Here is a 15,412-nt window from a genome sequence, read left to right as displayed (position 1 = left end):
ACGGTAACGGCATATTCCGTTAAAAAGAGGATATTCCATTAAATTTAATAGACTGTTGACCAAAAAGTTTGACCAGACTTTTCGAAGCCACTTCAGGTCTGTTTTTCGAACGAGTCGAACCATTTCCAAGGCTTTTGGTCGTTCCGAGATCCAACTGTGCTGTCCATTTGACCTGATTCCATCTCTAGATAAGCGAATTGAGATGTCAAACGAAAAGAGCTCAAAGATCAAAATGTTTGACGACACCAACTTCGGTTTCTGGAAGATGCAAATTAAGGACTACTTGTTTGGTAAGGAGTTGCACTTACCACTAAAGGGAAAGCCAAAATCCATGAGGGAGGACGAGTGGGAATTGCTTGACCAAAAGGCTCTCGGAGCTGTGAGGATGACGCTAGCAAAGTCTATTGCTTTCAACATCGAGCACATGACAACCAACAAATCACTGATGGATGCACTTTCCAATATGTACGAGCAACCGCCAATAAGGTACAATTAATGAAAAAGTTGTTCACCATGCACATGCCAGCAGGTGAAAGTTTTAGTAAACATCTTAACAATTTCAACATGTTGTCAGATCAACTCGCCTCAGTTGAATCACGTTTAATAGTGAAATTCAAGTCTTACTGATTCTCAGTCGGTTGCCTGAGAGTTGGAAAGATATCATTATTGCGATCAGTAGCTCCACACGAAAATCAAAGCAGAAGTATGACAAGGTCATTAGCATGATTTTGACGGAAGAGATCAGGATGCAGTCAAACAATACTTCCACTTCAAGTTTAGCCTTGAACATGGAAAGCCGAGGAAAAGATTCATGGAAAGGTAGCGGGCATGGGAGACCAAAAAATCGCGACAAATCTAGAATCAGGCAGTCCAGATCTAGAAATCCCAAAGGTTCCTAGAGCACAAAGAATATTGAATGCTGGAACTGTGGAAAGATCGCGCACTACAGAAATCAGTGCAAAGGTGCAAGGAAAGAATATAAGGCGACGACAGAAGCAAACGTCGCTTCATAAAAAGGTGATATGTTGATATACTCTTTGGAGAGCAAGAAGGAGTCTTGGGTCTTAAATTTTGGAGCCTCATTTCACGCTACTTGCAGTAAAGATTGCCTAGAGGAGTATACACCAGGTGATTTCGGTAAAGTATACCTTGGCAATGATCAAACTTGCAACATATTAGGCAAAGGAATTGTGAAGATCAAGAAGAACAGGTCTGTATGGAAGCTGAACGATGTCAGATATATTCCAGACCTAAGAAAGAACTCGATCTCAGTTGGACAACTAGCAGATGAGGAATACACCACAACATTCATTGGTAATGAATAGAAGATATCAAAGGATGCACTGATGATTACACGAGGTAAGAAAAGCAGAATACTTTATGTGACCTCCAAGGGAAAATTGAGTGATCTACGGTCAGTAGAGATTAACATGTGCGAGGATTACATACTCGAAAAACAGAAGAGGATCAATTTCTAAACATACACCCGTACCCCAAAGAAGGAGAGACTTGAACTAGTCCATTCAAACGTATGGGGACCGACGACCATCTCATCCACAAGCGAAAGGAATTATTTCGTGACATTTATTGACGATCATTCTCGGAAGGTATGAGTTTGCATCCTAAAATATAAAACAAATGTCTTTGATGCTTTCAAGATATGGAAAGTAATGATTGAAAATGAAACTGAGTTAAAAATCAAGAAGCTGAGAACCGACAACGGTGGTGAAAACAAGAAATTCTACTATGACCATGACATCAAGATAGAAAGAACTATGTCAGATATGTCCCTGCATAACGGCGTAGCCAAGCGGATGAACCAATTGTTGACCGAAAGAGCAAAAAGCATGCATATGCAGTCAGACCTACCAAAACAGTTCTGGACAGAGGCAGTCAACACAGCAACATACTTGATCAACAAGAGTCCATCAATACCATTAGACCACAGACTACCAGAAGAAGAATGGAGCGGAAAAGAGGTGAAACGTTCACATTTGAAAGTTTTTGGTTGTGTTTCATATGTGCGTATTAGTAATCATTTCAGAAACAAGCTTGATCCAAAGTCCCAGAAATGCACCTTCATCGGCTATAGTGAAGATGAGTATGGGTCTCGCTTGGACAATGAAAACAAGAAGGTAATCAGAAGCAAGGACCTGATCTTCAATGAAAAAGTGATGTACAAGGACAGACACAAAACAGAACCCACAGAACCAGTTCAGAATGAAACAACCTAAGTAGACTTGGATGATGTCCTAGAAGGTTTCGAGAGACAACAGCAAAACACCAAGAATCCTCAGGTGGAGGAGACACAACAGCAAAACGCCAAGAATCCTCAAGTAGAAGAACCTGTGGAGTAGATCGTCGCACCACCGCCTCCTACTCCAACTCCAGAGCTTAGGAGATCTTCTCGACTCCATGTACCAAATAAAAGGTATTTGGATTGTTTACTTCTTACAGATGGAGGAGAACCCAAATGCTATAATGAAGCATGTCAGGCAGGAGATTCGAGCAAGTGGGAGCTTGCGATGAAGGATGAGAAGTCCCTTACCTCCAACAAAACGTGAAAACTAGCTAAGTTACCCAAAGATAAGAAGGCTCTTCACAACAAATGGGTGTACAAGATCAAAGAGGAGCATGATAGCTCCAGGAGCTACAAGGCCCAGTTGGTAATCCAAGGCTTTGAACAGAAGGAAGGAATCGACTACATCGACATCTTTGCACCAATTGTGAAGCTAACAACCATCATATCAATCTTTAGCATTGTTGCCTTGGAAGACCTACATCTCGAGCAGTTGGATGTGAAGACTACATTTCTTCACGGTGATCTAGATGAGGAGATTTACATGCACCAACCAGAAGGACTCTCAGTGAAAGGTAAAGAGAATCTTGTGCATAGATTGAAGAAGAGCTTGTACGATCTCAAACAAGCTCCCAGACAATGGTACCAAAAATTTGACGGCTTTATGAGCAGGAAAGATTTTCAGAAGTACAGTATTGACCACTGCTACTACTTCAAGAGGTATCAGTCTAGTTTTATTATTCTATTGCTATATGTCGATGACATGCTAGTCGCAGGACCAAATATAAAAGAGATCTAGAAAATTGAAGTTCCAATTGTCAGAGAAGTTTGACATGAGGGACTTGGGTTCAGCAAAGTAGATACTTAAGATGCGGATATCTAGAGATAAGCAATAGGGAACGTTGCGGTTATCTTAGTCGTAGTATATTAGTCGTATTTTACAAAGATTCAACATGAGCAGCACTAAAGCAATAAATACAAAATTGGCCAGTCACTTCCGCCTTTCCAAGAATCAGGATCACTAGACAAATGAAGAGAATGACTTCATGGCTAAGGTACCTTACGCCTTAACCATTGGAAGTCTCATGTACATCATGGTTTGTACCAGACCAGACATTGGCCAAGCAATGGAAGTTGTCAGCAGGTTCATGTCAAATCCAAGGAAGACTCACTGGGAAGCAGTGAAGTGGATCTTGAGGTACCTACATGGCACTATTGATAAGTGTCTATGTTTCAACAAAGGAGATTTTAAAATTCAAGGGTATGTTGATGCCAATTTTGCTAGTGAAGTTGATCACCGCAGAAGCACCATCAAATATGTGTTCACTGTTGGCACAACAGCTATTAGTTGGATGTCACAAATACAAAAGATTGTCTCCACTATAGAAGTTAAGCACGTAACGGTGACAGAAGCCAACAAAAAGATGATTTGGCTTCAAAGTTTGTTGACAAAGCTCGGAATAGAGCAGGTGAGAAATGTTTTACACAGCAACAGTCAGAGTGTAATACATCTAACAAAGAACTCTGCATTTCATTTCAGAACCAAACACATTGGACTTTGTTATCACTTCGTCAGATCTCTACTAAAGGACGGAGTGCTGGCACTTAAAAAAAAATCCAAGTTGGCAGGAAACCAACAAACATGTTGACAAAGGTCGTGACTATAGAGAAGATGAAATTGTGCTCAACTTTAGTTGGTCTTCATGCTTGAAGACAAATTTGAGCACATCATTTACCTATATATTGGTTGAGATGGTGTCTCCGTCTCAAAGTGGGAGATTGATGAGTTATAATGGAGACAGTGTCAGCTTTGTTGAGCTGTAGTGGCGTCAGTGCATTGTTGAGCTTAGTGTCGGTACTAGCCACCTCCACCAATCTCATTACCACCTACCATTTCTATCCATTCCATTCATGGTTATATAAATGGAGATGTGTGTGCGTGTAAAATGTGAGTGTATAATTGAGTTGAAGGAGAGAGAGAGAGAGAGAGAGAGAGGTGTGAGAAAGAGTGAGTTGAGTTGAGTGGAGTGCAGTTGTCTCCTCCTCCTCTTGTATTTTCTCCATTTTAGTGAAGATCGGTGTGTTCCGTGGACGCAGGTCAATTTGGGACGAACCATGTTAAATCTTGGCATTCATTTTTCTTGTTTATTTTATTTGTGGTGTGATTGTTGCTCCTAAATCCCCAACAAATGAGTGGGACTCCCATGATTTTATGTTCTTTCTCATGGTAGAATAGTGGCTCCTAGTTGGTTGCATGACATAAAATTGATCAAGTAATAACTTCCATTCAAGGTGGAGTCTTTGAAACTCACATGTGAAGGGAAGATTGTTGAGAATTTCACTTTTCAATTTGTCCTACATTCGAAAAATAGAATAGAACATGGGTGATTATATATATGGTTGGACTGAAGATCCAAAAGCCTTAAGCTTTTTGGTGAAATTGGTGCTCATTCATCTATAACAGTCCCACAATAGACTTCTCAAATCCCAACAGATTACCATATTAAGGCTTCCCATAAAGGGAGTTTATGCCGATTCATTAACAAAATAGCGAAATTCATGACAGCAGAGCAGAGATTATTTGGGATGCCAACATGTGGAATATGAGAATATCTTTCATTCACCATAAAATGTGTGCACGGTCAAGGAAAAGATGTTAGCATGAATCATCTAAAAAATTAAAAAAGCACCAAAATATCCCTAAATTTTTATGAACAGCTCTTCCCGATAAGGTCTACCCAGTTTAATATATATAGCGCAATAAATATGAACCTGCTTGTGGAAAGTCATGATATCATGTCCTTGAAGATTTGAACAATGCAGCAGTTCAGTCACTGGTCGGACTTTGTTTTCCTTTTCTTACTGTTAAGCTCTGATCCATTCTACGCCGGTGATGGCGGGGGCTATGGGTTCAGGCTAGGAGTTTCCATGGGAAGAGATGGAACACTTCGATGGAAAACAAGCAGAGACGATGATTCTAGCCCGTTGTGATGGTAGAGTTAAAAAGAGATTTTTGGGATGGCAACCTTACTCTAGGATTTGTTGGGGTGAAGGCTGGAGCGTAGAGGAACGAATAGAGAAGGCCTATTTTAAAAATGTGTTTGATCGTATTGTTAGTTTAAAATTAAATTTTTATGATTTTTAATTATTTAGATACATAATGTTAGAATATTTTAACACTTCTACACATATTTTATAAATTAAATCATTCATATTACACATAATTTTTAATTAAAATTTAAAATATAATTAAAATAAAATATTCATAAAATGTTTCAATTTTTTTTTTAAATAATAAAAGCCGTTAAAGATAATTCTTTAATTATATTTCAATTTTCGTGTACTTTCTTGTTCATATAAAGTGCATTATAAAATATGATAATTAAGTAAAATAATTATAATAATATTTTATTATAAATATTTTAGATATGTATTCTTTTGCACTTTTATTATTTTCATCATAATTTTTAAATCTTTTTTTGATTGAAAGACAAAAATGAGCATTTGCTCCATCAAATATTTAACTTGTTTTAGTTAGAAATATTAACCAAACAAGTTGTTAGTGCTTGAGTTTTAGATTTAGATTTTGATTCATTTTCATAATTTTTTATAGTGATATCAAATAGTCCCAAAATTGTAAATATTGTTTTTAAAATTCAAGGTACTCTTTAATGTGTTAAAAGTTAGTAGTTAATGAAAATTAATCTAATACTTTTTAGATTAAGCTGGCAAGGTGATATGGAGAAGCTGAATTTTGGGATCTTATGCCTATCCACCTTAGAGGTATGGAGTACCCAACAATGCTAGGGATGCCTTACAAAGTTAGGAAATAAGTAATTAAATAGCTAAAATATAGGAGTCATGGGATGGCAAAAAATAAATAAATAAATAAATAGAGGTGAATGGACTTAAATTAGAATGCTAGGGAGTAAAGGTGGAGTTTAGGAGAAAGGTAGAGATAATAGGAAAAAGAGAGAAAGATAGAGATAAAGAGGCACAAAGATCAAATTAATAGTCTATTAGCTCTAGATTTTGTGTGTGTCGAGCTTTTTTGTTTTCATGCAAATATTGCATGGCTACTTATACATATTCTTAGTCAATTATTACTCTAATCATTAGGGATCACAATATTCCTATGAAAGATACCTCTTGTTAACTGGTGCAAACCTTCAAATCACTTTATAAAATAGTTAGATCCCACTAATGATTACACCGATGCATGAAGCTTCATTAAGCTTCCTTTTTCAGATACTTATAAACATTCTCAGTCGATTATTATTCTAATTGTTAGGGATCATAACATTCATTTAATATATATCTTCTAGCTGACTAGTGTATGTCTTCAAATCACTTTACAAATAGTTAGATCCCACTAATCATTACAAAAGCCAATGCATGATGCTTCATTAAACTTTGTTTTTTATCCTAAAATTGAAGTTCTAGATCTTGGATTTTTTGCCCAAATATCTAATCTTCTTCACTGATGAGACTTTGTTAATGTTGTTGGAGGTTGTTCATCACAGGTGAGGGTTGTTGCAGATTTGTATTTTGTGTTTGTGTTTTGTTCCAATGTTTTCTATCTTGTTCATGTTTGTGTTTTGTTCCAATGTTTTCTATCTTGTTCATTGGTTGGTTTTGAGGGTGGTGGGACAGAGTCCATCAACCCCAAAAGTATGTTCCCCTTTATCAGTCACCACATATTCCAAACCTATTTGTTCAATCATAGGCAAACAATGCACCATATGTGTCTCGGAAGAGTAACATTCGAGTTTCATCAAGTTGTCCAACAAGCAGTGGCAAACTTACATATATGTGAGTAGGGGTAGGTGCCCCACTCAAATTTTGAAAATAAATAGATTTTTCTGATAAATTGAGGAGATGCCCCCATTGAAAATAGTTATCCTTATTTTAAAAGCAACAAACATGAAAGATTGAGATTTTATGGTAAATGGTGTTATTTAAAGCATCTATTACTAATGTTAAATGATAATGTATGTGTTCTTTAATTACTTACCTAGAGAAATATTAAAAATTATATATTTATTTTTTTGTCTATATATGTTTATTCCCCTATTGGAAAAAAAACTTGGGTCCATCACTACAACAACAAGCATGTTACCAAAAGGTGATCCTACAACTTGCATCTCATTTAGTATCTCTCACATTATTCCTTAGGCCATCAATTTTATTGATCCTAACCATATGATAAGTACAACTATTTTTTCGCCTATCCTCTAGTATTCTAAAAAGCTTTCTTGAGCTACCCATCTTCTACAGTTAGGGGGAATAGGAAAAGGACATAAGGTTGGTGGACTCTACTACTCTAAACCACTTTCCCCTTCTATTGCTTGCATGTTGCGCATTGTTGCTGCACTCCACTTCAAGTCCACAATTAGTCAAACATCTTTTGTTAGAAAAATGAAAATGTTGGAATTGGTGTATTCCCAAGAGGGGGGTGAATTGGGTATTTAAAATTTTCTTAGGTCAATTCAAATTCCACAAACAATATTACACAAACTTAGGGTCTTTCTATGTAATCATAAACCCAATCAAATAATCAAATAATTAAACACATGTACACCAATCAAACATAAAACATACATGTGTTGAAATTTAAAGTGCGAAAATAAAATAGAGAGTCGACACAAAATATGTTATCGGGGTTCGGCTAATACTGCCTACGTCTCTGCCTCAAGCTCACAAGAAAAAAGATTCCACTATGACTCACTTAATGGGTGGAGCGGCACCTTATACAACACCTTACCAGGATGATTCACCTAATTCTCTTAACCTAGTCTGAACCAGTCTGGGATTATTCATAGGGCTAGTCTCCCTCTTCCGATCATACGTCGGGAAATACAACAAATGTTCAAATAAAATATTTCATACAACCAGATTGCTTCTAATACAAGCAGATATGTACCACTATGCACAATCAACTAATGCACTCACATATGATATGAAGTAAGCTCAAGTGATATTTTCACAAAAAATAAATTTCTCAATCTTTGAGTAAGATGTATATGATAAGTACCTCGAAGATTTAAACCCTTAATAGCTATTTTTCCAAAAATGTTTTTCAAAGAAAATACAGGAGAACTTAGGGTTTATGCTTTTCAAATGATCTTGCACAAACAAGAATACAAGCGTTTGAAATCTATGTGCAAAAAGGTTTCCAAATCAAAAAGTGTTTCTCCAAAGATTATTTACCAAGAAAATATGTGTAGAAACTTATAAGCTCACTTTCAAAAGGTTTTCAACAAATAAACACAAGTGAGAGTATAATGCTTTATAAAACCGAATACCCAAAAATAAATGTTCCTATTCAACAACCTTCAAATGCAAAGAACTTGCAAGTGAAAGAAGTAAAGGAATTAATCAAACTCTCTCTTCAAAATGATTTTCAAATAAAAGAGTATAAGAAAGTATGTACAATAAAGCTTTTGAAGATAAAAAATTTTAGGAGAATTTTTCTCACTAATCTGATTGTTAAAAATGAGTAATGGAGGGGGTATATATAGACTCCTTAGAAAATCTGACTGTCAGGAACATATTAGGGATTTTAGAAAATGTTTGAGTAAGGTTAATAAAAAATAACCCTTGTTTTACCTCAGTAAAAATTGGCAACCCGAGAGTTTTCAGTCAATCAGGTCAAATTTTAACTAGAGGTTCAATCAACCAGAGCATTGGGAATCAGCCACGCGCCAATTTAGTCAACCGAGCAATGCTAGTTCATTTTAAAAATGGTTGACCAAATGGTCAACATTTGACCCTAGAAGGTTCGGTAGACCGAAAGTCTATATAAGTTTAGGTTCGGTCAACCGAATGGTCAACATTTGACCCTAGCAGGTTCTGTCGACCAAAGCTTCTATGAAGGTTGGGGTTTAGTCGACCGAACACACTAAAAGTGTGCATTTAAGTCCTGATTGACATTTAAAGTCACCCATGTTCACATAATTGTAATTTCTAAGTTATAGGGGCCTTGTCACGTGATGTTTGGGGACCTAAAGTCAATCTATGGTCTTTGAGCTTTATAATTAGTCCCAAAAATTCGACATTGGTTGACCGAACCTAAGGTCCTATGGTCCCCTATGATCAAGCTATGGTCATTTGAGCTCATTCATATCATGCATGCAGATGCAAATATTATATACCATAATATTAAATACCCAAATATAATAAATGCAATTACAAATGAAGCACAAACAAGTCTTCTTCTTTTACTCTTCATTTTCTCATAGAATGTTCTAGGAGTATGATCTTTAAGTTCCTTAGGCTTCCATAAATTTACTCTCATGTGTGTGATGTATTGTAAACTTGCTCACAAACTAAATGCACACATAAGATCTTTGTGTTTCATTAGCATCAAAACCAGAGATTGGACTCAAAAAGTCAATAGAAAATAGCTAACTCCTATTATAAATTACTGAGTGCAAGTCTCGTAAGTTGACAAAGCACCTTTGTTTTCTGTTTGCTTGCCAACTCCATAAATGGGTGGCTAGCCTTTTTCATGTTAGTTCATTCCAATGTTGTAGGGTCCTAGTTGTATCACATCAAAGTTGTGGATTATATATTTTATTACATTTGTCAATGACTGATTTTTGATGACTTGGCTCTATTTAATGAGAGATTATTCTAAGTTATTCAATATATTTTATGCATTCTATTATGAAACAAGGTCTTATGTGATGTACTTGCCAGAATACTTTTTAATAATAATGCTAAGGACTACTTCGATAACCAATTCATCACCTATGGGATTAACTTCAGTACAATCCACCAATAATCTTGAGCCTACACTCATAAGAAAGTGGATTTTCAAAGTGAAAAAGCAAACATATTAACAAAGCCACTCATATCCTATAATATCATTAATATTTCAAAAAAATTTTTGGGGTGATGTGTGCTTATTGCTTGCTCACTTATTAATAGAATGTTTTCCTTTCCTTGGTACTGAAATACCGTATTTTGTTCTTTTCCCAAGGGTTCTTTGTTCACACTTCCTCCATGTAGATTTATGGGTTTCATTTGTCCATTAGTTACGTCCAAAATGAATTAACTTCAATCCTAACGCCATGGAACATATTTTTGTAGGCTACTTTTGTACTCAAAAGGGATAGTGATGCTACAACCTACTTTACACCTTTTTTCTTTTCTTTTTTTGTCTGTGTTGATGCTGCATTCTTTGAGTCTACATCATACTATTTTGATTCCTCGAGCCTTACCGAACTTGATGAGTCTCTTCCTTTACCTAGCCTTCCAAATTCTAGCCTACTTTCTCTGCCCAGTCCTTATCTTGCGTCTTCATCCAATTTAAGTCCTCAATAATTTCAGTCAGTGCCTCGTCGACGAATCCCCTGGTTTCGTCGCTGAACGAGTGTTGAACACTCGTTGACGAATGAAATTAGGAATAGCTTCCCAAGAGGGGGAGTGAATTGGAATCTTTTCAATTTTGATAATTTTTAATCTTTCTCTTAAGATACTAAAGAAAGCATAATAGATAATTGACAATCACACTTTAGAATACTTGTAATTTAAATGAACAAGACAATCAATAAAGCTAAAATAATTCAATCACTTAATCAAGAATAATTTTTCTTTTCTTGATTTCCCTATGAATGTTTATCACCTTCTTTGAATAAACTTTTAGTATGCACTTCTCTTGATCAAGATTTCTGCAGATTAACCAACGTACTCCCTTTTGGGTTTCCGCAAACGGTTAATCGAAACGTACTTTCTAAATACCAAGAGTCTTTGTTTCTTTCTCTTTGAAACTTGTGACCTGCACTTTTAAATCATACAACACAGCAAGTATAGTATGTAAAATAGAGAGAAAGACACAAGATTTTTTACGAGGCTCGGCTTTAACACAGCCTACGTCCTCGCCCTTGGCAAAACACCGAAAGATTCCACTATAACAGTTCTGTTACCGGGTGGAACAAAACCTGTTTACAACCACTCCTTTGATCAAGGCTAGAGCCCGCCTTCTCCAAACAATATCCCCTTGTTTGGTCAACGTTCCAACAGCCTGGAATCGTCCAAAATCTACAAGAGAAATATCAAAATCTGGTGTACAAGAGAAGCTCACACAAATAGCAGATTAGTACAAATCAAAACTATGTACTTCAAAAGATAAAATATCAAAAATGAAATAAACTTTTGAAGCTTTTCAAAGAATTCATCAAAATCCTTTTCTCTAGATGAGAAATCAGTAATTCTTCAGTTTTTGATGAAAAAATATCAGAACAACAATACTTTCAGCTTTGCAAGAGTTTATCAAAAGAAATTTTGAGAGCAAGAGAGCTTTGAGAGAATTTTAATGCTTGGGATAATTTTTGATTCACAAGAACCATGTATTTATAGGCTTCGAAGTAGGCTTCCTTATTGCAAGAGTTTCCTTAAAGAGTTTCCCAAGTTGTTAGAAAATTTGGGGTTCAAACGGTTATAATTTAAAAATAAGAGTTTTAAAATTTTTGCCCTTTGAACAGTGTTCAGACGTCTAAGAATTCAAGGTCAGACGCCTGAAGTTCCTAAATCCCCTTTAAAACAGAACTAAATACAGGGTCAAATGTCTGAAGTCTGGATTCAGACGTCTAAAGTCTGGGTTTAGATGTCTGAAATCGCAAGTCCAGACGTCTGAACTGCTATTGCAACTTTCTGTCTTGTTCCATTAATTCTTCAGACGTCTACACTTAATCTTTAGACGTCTAAAGTAATTCTTCAGATGTATGAACTTAAAGTTCAGTCATCTGAAGTCTCTACTTCAGTCATCTGAACTGAAAAGTTCAGTCATCTGAGCCTTTAAAAATCCTGTTTTATAAATATCTTTCTTTTAAAAACTAATTTGCTCTCTTATTATTTTTATAAAACTTAATTCAATACTCTTAAATAGGTCCTTAAATCTTTATAAACTCTTGAAAAAGCTTCAAAAACATATTTCAAATGATATTTTGGCTTTTGAATTACTTACAAATATGCTTTCTAAGTCATCATGCTTGAGTTTCTCATTGCTCTTGAGATTCTTTGAATAATTTGCTTGAGCTTCAAATATGTTAAACTCTCTTTGGATCATTGAAAAATTGTCTTCATACTTGACTTATACTTGATCTTCTCTTACACCATACTTGAGCTATATTTAAAGTTTGCTTTGAACCACACTTGATCCATATTTCCTGAAACACCAAAACTCAACCTTTTCAAGTTAAATCATCCTTTGTTTGTTATCACCAAAACCAATTGAAAGATCTTGTTAGGTCAATAATCTCTCCCTTTTTGATGATAACAAACAAGGAGTAAAGATAAAAGATTTATGTAAAATGAATTACTCCCCCTTACTATGACCATTAACAAGCAAGCCATATATATATATATATATATATAAAAACTCCCCCTTGCTATAATCCATAGAAAATTTTATGTTCATATAGTTCATATATCCATGTAATTCCTATATAACCAAGAACCAAGTTCTTATGTGAATTCACATATATTCAAAATCAAGTTCACACTTGGATCATCAAGATCAAATTCACATATATGTTGCAGTTCATTCATATATAGCATTTATCTATTTAGCCTAAAAGTATCATTTTTCAAGTTCACATGTTCTTTTACTTTATCTTTACTAAATGCTCTTTTTCCCCCTTGTTCAAGTTCATGTACTTTTACATAATCATGTACTTTTACTTTATCTTTACTAAGCACAAGTACTCTTTCTCCCCCTTTGTCATTAATAAAAAAGAGTAAGACAATGATAAAGAACCATCAAAATTCATTCTCCAAATATATATATATATATATATATATATATATATATATATATATATGATCCATACACCAAAAAGTTACATTTTAGCAAGAGTACAGATAATTTAAGATACATAAGGTGTGATTCTTGTAAACAAAAAGTTACATAGAAACCTAAACTAGAGAACATCTAGCTTTCCTAGTCTTCTTCTTCAGAACCATCTCCTTTCTCTTCTTCTCCTCCTCCTTCTTCGTGAGTCCCTTCTTCTTCAGTATTTTCTTCATCACCTTCATCTTCAGAATTTCCTTCTTTTTCTACAGAAGCATCATCATCATTATCATCACCATCATCATCATCTCCACTCTGAGGAACAGAGCTAATGTCCATGGGATCACTGCTCTTAGTGGTTTTGGCATGATATTTTTCTATATGAGTGACCTGTTTGTCAAGTGATGTGACCTTTTCTTTGATATTCTGAAGACCAATGCGTACTTCAGAAGAGAAACTAGAGAAATCTTGTTGAAAGGATAAGAACCAAGAAGGTGCTTCTGGAGATGAGCCAAGTTCTTGTGTGGAAGAAGATTGAGCAACTGTTGATACTGGAGCACAGGCTGAGGCTGAAGCTGAAGCTACTGCAGATGCAGGTGGTGCATGTGTAGTCCTTGCAGCTTTCAAATACCATCCATAACGTCCCTTATCATATCCCATTTTCTTGAGAGAAGTTTCATTAAAAAGATCATATCGGGTTATTTTTATGAAAAACTCAGAAATATTGGTAATGTTAAGGTGAGTAAAGAGAAGAGTGAGAATTCTTCCATAAGGAAGAATAACTCGATTTGATTCTAGCTTGGTCCACATCCACCTAACAATTAAACTAGCCAAGTCTAGTTTCTTGCCTTTAAGCAAACACCAAAGAACAAAGCATTCGATATAAGAAAGATCAAAAGAGCCTTGTTTTGGTATGATATTGGTTGAAACTAGTTTATGGAGAATATGGCCTTTTAAATTCAGTTGCTTGTACAATGGAGGATGTGCAAAATAGACAGGTTCATTTGTCATGATTAATGGAAGAAAAGCTTTAGGAGTAAAACCTTGTTCAAGGATCCAAGATTGAGCAAACATAGGACAATTAAACTCTCCTGGAGTAATTTTGAGAATGGGAGATAATATTTCAGAATTCAGTAGTATTTTCTTTCCTTTAACTTCTGAAGAGAAAATCCCATCTTCATATTGCATATTGGCATAGAAAATTTTCACTAAATGAGGAAAACAACCCTTGGGTTGTTGAGTGATAAAATCAAATCATCAAATATCACGAAACAATGTAAGGATATATGAAAATTCAGTGACAAAGAATGATACATCCAAGACTTTACCTAAGATTGGTTCTACAAAGCTCAAAGAATTTTGATAACGGAGTTGAGCTCGAGGAGAAATTAACCATTTATCAATATTTTGGGTTTCCCTCCCTGATGAAGGACCTTTGTTCACAGTCTGCTTGATTCGAGGCATGAAGACACAAAGTTTCAGTAACCCTAAGTTTCGTGTGATGAATATGAGTAGGATAGAAGTTTCGGAATGAAGAGAAAGTGAGGGAAGATGAAGAGTTTGAAGTTCAGATGAATGAAGCAAGGAACTTCAAAAGTCTGAAGTTAGGGTTTAGTGCGCTGAAAATATATAAATCCCGCGACTTCAGATGTCTGAAGATAAGTACAGACGTCTGAAGTTTTAAAAACCTAAAAGTTTTAAAAGTCAGTATGAGTTCAGATGTCAGAAGTCCTAGGTTCAGTCATCTGAACTCTTCTACGACAGTGTTCAGACATCTAGGGTGTGAACATTAGACGTCTGAAGTGCATATAAATTCTGAAATTTTACTACTAATATACTTCTCTGCTGTGGATTAACCCAAGTTCCCTCCTAATATGTATAAATCTTTCTTCACTTAGAGGTTTTGTAAAAATATCAGCCCATTGATCACTTGTATTTATAAATTCAAGAATTATATCGTCCTTTTGAACATGATCTCTCAAAAAATGATGTCTTATGTCTATATGCTTAGTTCTTGAGTGTGAAATTGGATTTTTAGATATATTTATGGCACTTGTATTATCACACTTTATTGGAATTGTTTTATATTCTAAATTAAAATCCTTTAATTGTTGTTTCATATATAGGATTTGTGCACAACAACTTCCTGCTGCCACATATTCAGCTTCAACGGTTGATAAAGTTATAGAATTTTGTTTCTTTGAAAACCATGACACCAATGATTGTCCTAGAAAGTGACATGTGCCACTTGTACTTTTTCTATCAATCTTACAACCGGCATAATCGACATCTGAATAACTTATCATATTAAAATCCGT

General features: G+C 35.3%; 1 protein-coding gene and 1 pseudogene across 1 annotated transcript in view; one reads left to right on the top strand and one right to left on the bottom strand.

Annotated features, from left to right (window-relative positions):
* LOC131152613 (calcium-binding protein KIC-like) overlaps positions 1-5,362 on the bottom strand; it is a 34,398-nt gene extending 29,036 nt beyond the window's left edge. Inside the window, exon 1 of the mRNA XM_058104361.1 lies at positions 5,072-5,362. The gene's annotated coding sequence lies outside the window, so the exon portion shown is untranslated. The remainder of the gene's footprint in view (positions 1-5,071) is intronic.
* The window catches only part of LOC131153695 (uncharacterized), a 60,737-nt pseudogene that overhangs the window by 11,168 nt on the left and 34,157 nt on the right, over positions 1-15,412 (top strand).

The sequence above is a fragment of the Malania oleifera genome, chromosome 4, assembly GCF_029873635.1.
Source record: "Malania oleifera isolate guangnan ecotype guangnan chromosome 4, ASM2987363v1, whole genome shotgun sequence".
Lineage (NCBI taxonomy): Eukaryota > Viridiplantae > Streptophyta > Magnoliopsida > Santalales > Ximeniaceae > Malania > Malania oleifera.
The sequence above is the reverse complement of the archived record's forward strand: the minus strand, read 5'-3'. Positions and strand labels throughout refer to the sequence as shown.